Raw genomic sequence first — 9468 nt, 5'->3', positions numbered from 1 at the left:
TTGACCCTCTGCAGTATCAGCTGATGAACCATACCTTCCCGACATTCCAGCACCTGATTGACAGAGCAATCATGACAGAGAGGAAGCGCAAAGAGATGGAGGATCGCAAGCGCAAGATCAGTGGACCCCAGCCTGGAAGCAGCAATCGTCCTTGTTTCTCAGGCAATCAACCTCAACAGTTCAGGCAGAACCAGCGTCCACCTCAGCAGCAGCAGTTCCAAAGGCAGTATCCTCAGCACCAGTATCAGAATCGCCAGAATAATCAGCCAGGAGGAGGTCAGTTTCAGAGGCAGAATCAGTAGGCACCTCGTTTTCCTGCCCCAGCAAACCAGCAGAACAATCAGGCAGCACCAGCTCAGGTTGGAAACAGAGCATGTTTCCACTGTGGAGAGCAAGGCCATTGGGTGATGCAATATCCGAAGAAGGCAGCCCAGCAACAGTCAGGCCCCAATGCCCCAGCAAAGCAAAATGTGTCTCAGCCTGGAGCAGGCAACCGCTCTCAACCGCGCTATAATCATGGGAGACTGAACCACTTGGAGGCTGAAGCAGTTCAGGAGACCCCCGACATGATAGTAGGTATGTTTCCAGTCAACTCCCATATCGCAGAAGTGTTATTTGATACTGGAGCAACGCATTCTTTCATTATTGCATCATGGGTAAATGCACATAGTCTTCCAATAACTACCATGTCAACCGCCATTCAAATTGACTCAGCCGGTGGTAGAATTCAAGCCGATAGAATTTGTTTGAATGTAAGTGTGGAAATAAGGGGTGTTGGGACCATGCTTCGTCGCCGAAGGTCCTGTAGAAAGAAACAGCTTCGGCTGAAGCTGCTTGTACGCGATGCCGAAGGTGCCACTTCGTGAAGCTTCGGAATTACAAACCGACTTAAAGATAGAATGACTTTTTAGTCCATAAGAGTCCGAGTCATTGTTGTAAATTTTTACGAGGGGTATGATTGTAATTCCTCACGGGCCGTGTCCTGTGCCTATAAATAGTGAACAATATTTCTTTACTGTTCATGCATTCTTTTAATTGCAAACGCTTCACTCGGGAATTATTATTTGTCAAGGCAGAGGTATAAATGTTCATAAAACATTATGTTCAAGCATCTTAAATTCGTATGATAAGATATGTGAATAATGTCACTTATTTCCGATATATTCATCTTTAATGTTTCACATTGTATATTACTTTGTATTATCTTTGTAATTTTGATTACGAAGGTATAACCTTCGTAATATTCTGCTCATGGTCTTCGTTCGAAGTTCATTAAATCCTTGGGGAAATAATGCTTCAGCGGACGAAGGGCATTAATATTTGACATTTTATGTTGCCTTGTTCTTAATTCATAGCATTTGAGAGCAAGTCCCCAACATTGGCGCCCACCTCCGGTGAATTCACTTCCACTTTTTTGAGCTGATGGCTTCGTTCAACAATCAAGCTGGAGCTGCTTCGGCTCCGAAGCTGGTACTCCCGATAACAGGTGGTTCATGCTCAGAGCCAGCCAATAAGAAGCAGAAGGAGGCATAGAGAAGGGTACAACATGTCGGGGTGCAGGGACCCTTCATCAAGTCAAGATGGTCTCACATTCCAATTACCTTCTTCCAAGAGGATCTTCAACTCAAGGATTACCCACACAACGATGCTATGGTTATCTCTTGTGTGATCAAAGGATTTCTGGTCCATAATGTTTTGGTTGATACAGGCAGCGCAGCTGATATCATATTTGCTAAGGCCTTCAGACAGATGCAAGAGCTCAAGGATAAAATTCATGATGCCACACATCCCCTTTGTGGCTTCGGAGGAAGGCAGATCGTAGCACTTGGAAAAATCACAATGACAATAACCTTCGGATTCATTAACAATACAAGGACTGAACAAGTTGTATTTGATATTGTTGATATGGAATACCCTTACAATGCAATCATTGGTCGTGGTACTCTCAATGTCTTCGAAGCAATCCTTCATCCAGCCTATCTTTGCATGAAGATACCTTCGGACCAAGGGCCCATTGCTATTCATGGAAGTCAGGAAGCTGCCAGAAGGGCTGAAGGAAATTGGACAGACTCCAAAGCAATCCATAACATAGATGGAGCTGAAGCTTGTGAGCAATACAAGTTTAGAAGGGAAAAAGCTGCTTCGGCTGATCAGCCGAAGCCCATGCTCTTATGTGAGGACATAGCAGAGCAGAAGGTGCTATTGGGATCTCAACTGTCCGAAGAGCAGGAGAAAACCTTGATAAGGTTTTTGTTCAACAACAAAGATGTTTTTGCTTGGTCAGCTAATGATCTTTGCGGGGTAAACAGGGATGTTATTGAGCACTCGCTCAATGTTGATCCATCCTTCAGACCAAGAAAGCAAAGGCTTCGGAAGATGTCTGATGGCAAAGCCGAAGGTGCTCGCAACGAAGTGAAAAGACTCCTCAGTGCTGGAGTTATCAGAGAGGTAAAATATCCAGAATGGTTGGCTAACACTGTTATGGTAAAGAAGGCCAATGGTAAATGGAGAATGTGCATTGATTTTACTGATCTCAATAAGGCCTGTCCGAAGGACGAATTTCTATTGCCAAGGATAGATTCCTTAGTTGATGCAGCAGCTTCATCAGAGCTTATGAGTCTGCTGGATTGTTATTCAGGCTATCACCAAATCTGGATGAAGAAGGAGGATGAACCGAAAACCAGCTTCATAACCCCCAGTGGAACATATTGTTACCTTCGGATGCCTGAGGGGCTCAAGAATGCTGGAGGAAGTTTCAGCAGTATGACAGCGAAGGTCCTCCATTCTCAGATAGGCAGGAATGTGCTAACCTATGTTGATGATATCATTGTAAAAAGCACGAAGCAGGATAACCACATTGCTGATCTGCAGGAGACCTTCGCAAATTTTAGACAGGCCAGCTTAAAGCTGAATCCAGAAAAATGTGTCTTCGGAGTAAAGAAGGGGAAATTTCTTGGTTGCTTAGTTTCAACAAAGGGAATTGAGGCTAATCCAAGCAAAATCGAAGCTATACTTCGAATGGAACCACCAAGTACAAAGAAGGGAGCTCAAAGATTGACAGGAAGGCTGGCATCTCTCAACAGATTCATATCTAGATCAGCAGAAAGAAATTTACCATTTTTCGAAGTGCTGAAGTCAGCCGAAGTTTTTCAATGGGGACCAATTCAGCAGACGGCCTTCGAAGAACTGAAGCAATATCTGATAGATCTAACAACATTAACTCCACCAACACCAGGGGCTCCTTTGTTATTATATGTGGCAGCTTCGCATTCAGCAGTAAGTGCAGCACTTGTCCAGGAGAAGCTTGAAGGCCAAGTTAAGAGGCAGGCCCGAATATATTTCGTATCCGAAGTTCTTAGTTTATCAAAGAAAAATTATACAGAATTTGAGAAGGTACTGTATGCTGTTTTGATGGCCTCCAGGAAGCTTCGACATTATTTTCAAGCCTACAACATAATTATTCCTTCTTCACAACCTCTGAAGGATATTATGAGAAACCGAGAAGCTACTGGAAGAATTGGAAAATGGGCTGCAGAGCTCAATGAATTTTGTATTGATTATGTCCATAGATCTTCGATTCAGTCCCAACCGTTGGCAGACTTCATTGCTGACTGGACGCTAGGGGCTCAGGAGGAAGAAACGAATAAATATGCCGAAGCATGGACAGTATTTTGCGATGGGTCTTGGGGAACCTTCGGGGCAGGAGCGGCTGCTGTGTTGATTTCACCTTCCAAAGTTAAAACTTGTTATGTGGCAAAACTTGATTTTAGTTGCACAAATAATATCGCTGAGTATGAAGCTCTGCTCTTGGGTCTTCGGAAGTTAAAGGCAATGGGAATCAGAAGGGCCATTCTTAAAACTGACTCCCAAGTTATTTCTGGTCATATTGACAAGAGCTATAAAGCAAGAGACCCGAAGCTTGAAAAATATTTAGATACAGTCCGAAGGATTGAGGCTTCTTTCGAAGGATTCTCTGTTAAAAATATTCCTCGTGGAGAAAATGAATACGCTGATCTATTGGCTAAGTCAGCAGCACATGGGTTGCCTTTTCCTTCGGAAGTATTTTTCGAAACAATAAAAGCACCTTCGGTCGAGCTTCTTGAAAGAGCGGTTCTTAACATATCCCCTGTCTATAGTGAAGATTGGAGAACTGAACTCATCTCTTTCCTTCAGGGTAATTTTCTTTCAGATGACGAAGCTTATAACAGGAGGATAGAAGCAAGAGCTCGACCATATGTCATAATAGAAGGGGAACTATATAAGCGAGGGGTCTGTTCCCCGTTGCTCAAGTGTTTATCCAGAGCCGAAGGCATAGAATTGATGAAGAAAATACATGCAGGCCTGTGTGGATCTCACATTGGACCTAGGCCTTTGCTTGGGAAAGTTTTTCGTCAAGGATTTTATTGGCCAAAGGCAGCTTCGGATGCAGCGGATTTAGTCCAAAAGTGTGAAGGTTGTCAGAAATGTGCAAGAGATCAAAAACAACCTTCGTCTTTAACTCAATTAATACAACCCATTTGGCCGTTGCAAAGGTGGGGCCTTGATTTGCTAGGCCCATTACCACCAGCACAGGGGAACTTAAGATATGTGGTAGTGGCAGTGGAATATTTCTCCAAGTGGATTGAGACAAAGCCCTTAGCCACAATAACTTCATTTACTATTCAAAAGTTTTTCTGGCAAAACATTGTTTGTCGCTTCGGAGTGCCGAAGGCCATTACTGTGGACAATGGGACACAGTTCGATTCCGAAGCCTTTAGAGAATTTTGTGATCAAATTGGCACGAAAATCCATTTTGCATCAGTCCGACATCCAGAGTCAAATGGACTTGTCGAAAGAGCTAATGGGATCATAATGACAGGAATAATGAAGTCAATCTTCAATCAGCCCAGGGGAAAGTGGCTAGACGAGTTAATCAAAGTGGTGTGGAGCCATAACACAACCATGTCAAGATCAACAGGTTTTACGCCCTTCAAATTATTGTTTGGTGACGAAGCAATAACCCCGGAGGAGGCCAAAGCAGGATCAATAAGAACAGTAGCTTCGGCAGAAGGCGAAAACGAAGCTGATTGCTCTGTAGAAAAAGATGCTATAGAAGGGTTCAGACTTCAGGCTGTGGAAAACATCAATAAATATCAAGCTGAAACAATAAAATGGCGTGACAGAAAGGTCAAGCTGAAGAACATTGAACCAGGACACTTGGTACTTCGAAGAGTAGCCAACCCTGAAACAGTAGGCAAATTACAGCTGAAATGGGAAGGCCCCTTTTTGGTAGTATCTTCGTCAAGACCCGGTTCCTACAAATTGAAGGATATGGACGGCAACGACATTCCTAGATCATGGAATGCAGATGAGCTTCGGCGATATTATGTTTAGGTTGATGTAATTTTTTCTATTCTTTTTTGTGGCACCCTTTTCCTTTCCAAAGGGGGAGAAAGGTTTTTAATGGGGCCACAACATGTAATTTTCCTTATTTCAATTCTATAAGAGTGATATCCCCCAAAAATGTAAATGTAAATGCAAAGGAAAAAAGAAAAAGGAAACAGGGAGAAGCTCAAAAGTCGTTCCTAAGGGAATGCAGAGCTTACAGCGAAAAATAAACGCTGATTCCGCTGAAAGTAAAAGGCGAAGAAGCTCCCAAGTGAGGCTTACAGCGAAAAGTTAACGCTGATACACCGAAAAGTAAACGGTGAGGCCGAAAAGTAAACGGCAAAAAGATTTGAATCATTCCTAAGGGGATGAAGGGCTGTGATTATGGTTTTTGAACATGTGTCCCAATATTCATTTGCACGATACATTTTCATCATGTCATTTGCATTCATAAACATTCATTTAGACATATATAGAATCATCATCATACCACACAAACAAGACAGGTACTTCAGCAATGAGGAAAAACTTTGAAGGAAATATTTTTTTTATGCTTCGTTGTGTACGAAAAGAAGGGAAGGTGTTTTTCGCCTTCGGCTCAAAAGAGAAGTTTCGTCCACAGCAAAGCAGATTGTACACAGATAGCAGAAACAAAATATATTACAAGGTATGTACAAATTTACATGAGTTGTTCCATAACTATATTACAAAAGTTTCTCTAGAATATTTGCCGGAAAATACATTGTAAGCAACTATCAAGCTTCAGGCTAGGCTTCGTCAAACTTCAGCTTCGTCATTCTTCAGCTTCGTCATTCTTCAGCTTCGTCATCCTACGCATACCAAATAGCAGAATAAAAAAGGTGCAAATTTCAAGGAAAAGGTAAAAGTAACAAATATCAGTTTCTTACCGGCTTAAGATGACTACGAGCTTCGTCACCTGCCATTTTTCGCCCGCCACTTACCTAGATCTGGGTCATGAATCTATTCCTAATGCTTCGGGCCAGGCTTGGGATATCTATCAGATCTGATGCTGATAAGCTGAAGTTTGGTCTATTCACAATATTTCCATGCGTACAGCCAGCCTTCAGAAAAGCGGTAGCTGTGCCCCGAGAAGCTACCAGGGCGCAGAAGTCGGCATGCCCACCAATAACTTCGTCAAGGGCATCAACCTCGCCTTCAATATATTCTAATGTGCTGGGCAGATTTTCAGCTGAAGGTGTAAATTTTGCAGAGCTGGCTCCGACAGAATGAAACACATCCTTCAGCCGCTGCACGCATCGGCTGCCGAAGCTTAGGCATTTCTCTTGAAGTTCCTTCAAGGATTTCTGCAAATTTGAATTTTTATCCATCTCAGTTTTTAGGCTTGCTTCAAGGTGTTTCTTTTCTTGCTCAAATTTTTCTGATTGTTTCAGCAATTCATTCTTTAAGCTGTCGTTCTCTGCTTGGACTTCAGTCAAGGAGCCTTCTATAGACTGGATAACAAAGTCTTTCTTTTCTAATGCACCTTCGTGCTCCTTAACCATGATTTCAAGGTCTTGGATGGTGAAGTCCTTCTTTTTCAGATCAGCTTCGTAATTTTCAACTTTTTCAGCCAAATCTTGGATGGTGGCTTTGTTTTTCTCGTCTTCGAGATCTTGTTGCATTTTTAGAACCTTACTTAACAATATGCTCTGTCAAAACAATATTTGTTAAAAAACGACCTAAATAATAATAATAATAATAAAATAGCATTAATATTTGTTACCTTAAAATTAGCATAAAGTAAGCTTCCAGCGATATGGTGTCGTTGGTAGCGGCAGAGGTCCGCTTCCAGCTTCGGTAGACCAATATTTTTGGAGAGGGTCCTAACAATTTTAGCTTCGCTGCGGTTTCGAAGGCATCTCAGCTTTCCTTCATTAACCCCACCAAACAGTGTAGCTCCTGGCTTATATCCGCAGGATATGGCATATTTTTTAAGCTCTTCTTTTTCAGCATATGTCAATTCTTGCCCAAGTAAATCTTGAAAGTTAAAATCTTTTTCTTCCAAAGTCTCTTCAACTTGTTTTTTCCCCTTTTCAGTAGCTGTGCTCGCTGTAACCACAGCAGCTTCTTCCTCAGCCATTTTCAAAAGTATATTATCAATAACTTCAAGTGTGTCTTCCAGGTTCAGATCTTCTCTGGCCCCGGTTTCGGCCCCGGTAGCTTCGGCTACGCCGGTTTCAGCTTCGGGGGTTTCCACCCTGGTAGATTCGGCTGCGGCGCCTTTTGCTTCGGCGGTCTCGACAAAAGCAACTTTCGACACTGTCGCCGGTGGCGGCGTCTGATGAATCACATCTGCTATCTGAATAATTCTTCGTTTTTTCCACAGTGCAGGACCTTCTTCTGCCGAAGCTGCTTTGTCCTTCTGAAAAAACTTCGTCAGTTCCGGCGCCAGCGGACTTAGCTTGACAGGCAAGGGTTCAGTCATTACCTTCATAATCTCTTCTACATCGGCAGCAGAAGGTGTTGTAGGAGTATCTTCTTCCCGAACCAACGTTTTTGGTTCTGGAGATGCAATTTTTCTCTTTCTTGCAGCAGCCACCTTCGGCTCAGGGCTCAGCTTTTTAGGACTCAGTTTTTCAGAAATCTCCTTTTTCTTTTTAGCCACTTTGGTGCTCTCTTCATCAACAGCGCTAGCAATTCTTTTTCTCTTCGGGCCGCCAGCATCTCCGCCCAATCGCCCATAGTCAGGATATTCGAAGCCTATAGCATCAAGTACTCTGTTTATCCTTCGTTTCGGCCGGGTGCCGAAGGCTGCTGTCATCAATTGGTCCTCCTTTTTAGAGTAATTTCCAAGAATTTCAGTACTCATTATTTCGATTGTATCGAGCCATTCTTGGCAAGGAGCCTTAAAATATTTCTTGAACTTATAATGGTAGGGTAGCCGGACAAGCTCCCCTTCTTTCTTCTCCCCTGTAGGCTTCAGCATAGTCCACTCCTTCATAGTTGGAAATACTCTGAAGGCAAGAAATTCCTGCACTAAATCCCTAGTGCCAATGTGCTCTGCAATAATTCTGAATTCAGCCAACGCTTTTTGGGTTGGACCTTCTGGTGTCATATTGCACTGAGGTCGGGTTTCTCCGAAGATTAGTTCAAGCGGACTCTGCACAAGCTTCTCCTTGTCGTCATCAACCTTGACGTAGAACCATTCCGATTTCCAGCCTGCCGGCCACTTGCTTCGATAGCTGATGACAGGAAATTTTGTGGTTTTTCGATATGCAAAGTTGTAACAACCAAAATTTTCATGTAGCCCATCCTTTCTGGCCTTTGTTTGGTAGTGTAGCTCGTGTACTCGGCAGAAACCTTTGGCAAATGGCTCCAATGCTTGGCTTCGGAGAGCCCAAATATAAACACTGAGCCTAACAATGGCGTTAGGAGTAAGTTGGTGAAAATAAATCCCAAACTTTTGAAGCACATCAGCAATCATCCTATTCAAAGGAAATCTCAAGCCAGCTTTAAGAAAACTCTTGAAAATCACTATTTCATCCTTCTCTGGCTTCGGGGTAGTTTCCTCTCCACCGAAGCGAATCAGCCTTTTCTCATCTTCACTGAAGTAGCCCAATTTCACCATCTTGGAAAGATCAGCCTTGGAGATAGTCGACTTTCCAAAGTCTAGATGGCTAGGCTTGCTCGGTACTGAGATATTGTAATCATCATCAGAATCAGCCTCCTCAATATCTCCTTGTTCTGCTTCGGCAGCAGCCTGTTCTGCTTCGGCTGCGGGAGCTTCTCCCGGCGTCACCAATCCAGATCGCTGCATTGCTTCCGAGATAGGAACAGTCTCCACACCTTCGGCTTCGTCTCCCTCACGTTCAACTCTAGCAGTAGAGCGCACTCTGACCATTTAATTTTGAATTTCTTGAAAAATTTCTTGAAAAATAATAGCCTTCTCTTCCGAAGCTATTCTTCTGACGAAGCAAATTCTAAATTGGAGCTTCGTTTGAATGCGAAAGTTAAGCTTCGGCTATGGTCAAAAATTTTGGTAGCAAAACAGTATAATAGCAATGAATGCTGTGGTAACTTCACACCTGCCCGTCTGTTTATATAGTGTTACAGGTAAGAAGGTGAATCGTCAGGATTTTT

This window comes from Zea mays, chromosome 3 (genome assembly GCF_902167145.1).
Source record: "Zea mays cultivar B73 chromosome 3, Zm-B73-REFERENCE-NAM-5.0, whole genome shotgun sequence".
NCBI lineage: Eukaryota > Viridiplantae > Streptophyta > Magnoliopsida > Poales > Poaceae > Zea > Zea mays.
This window is presented reverse-complemented; position numbering follows the sequence as displayed.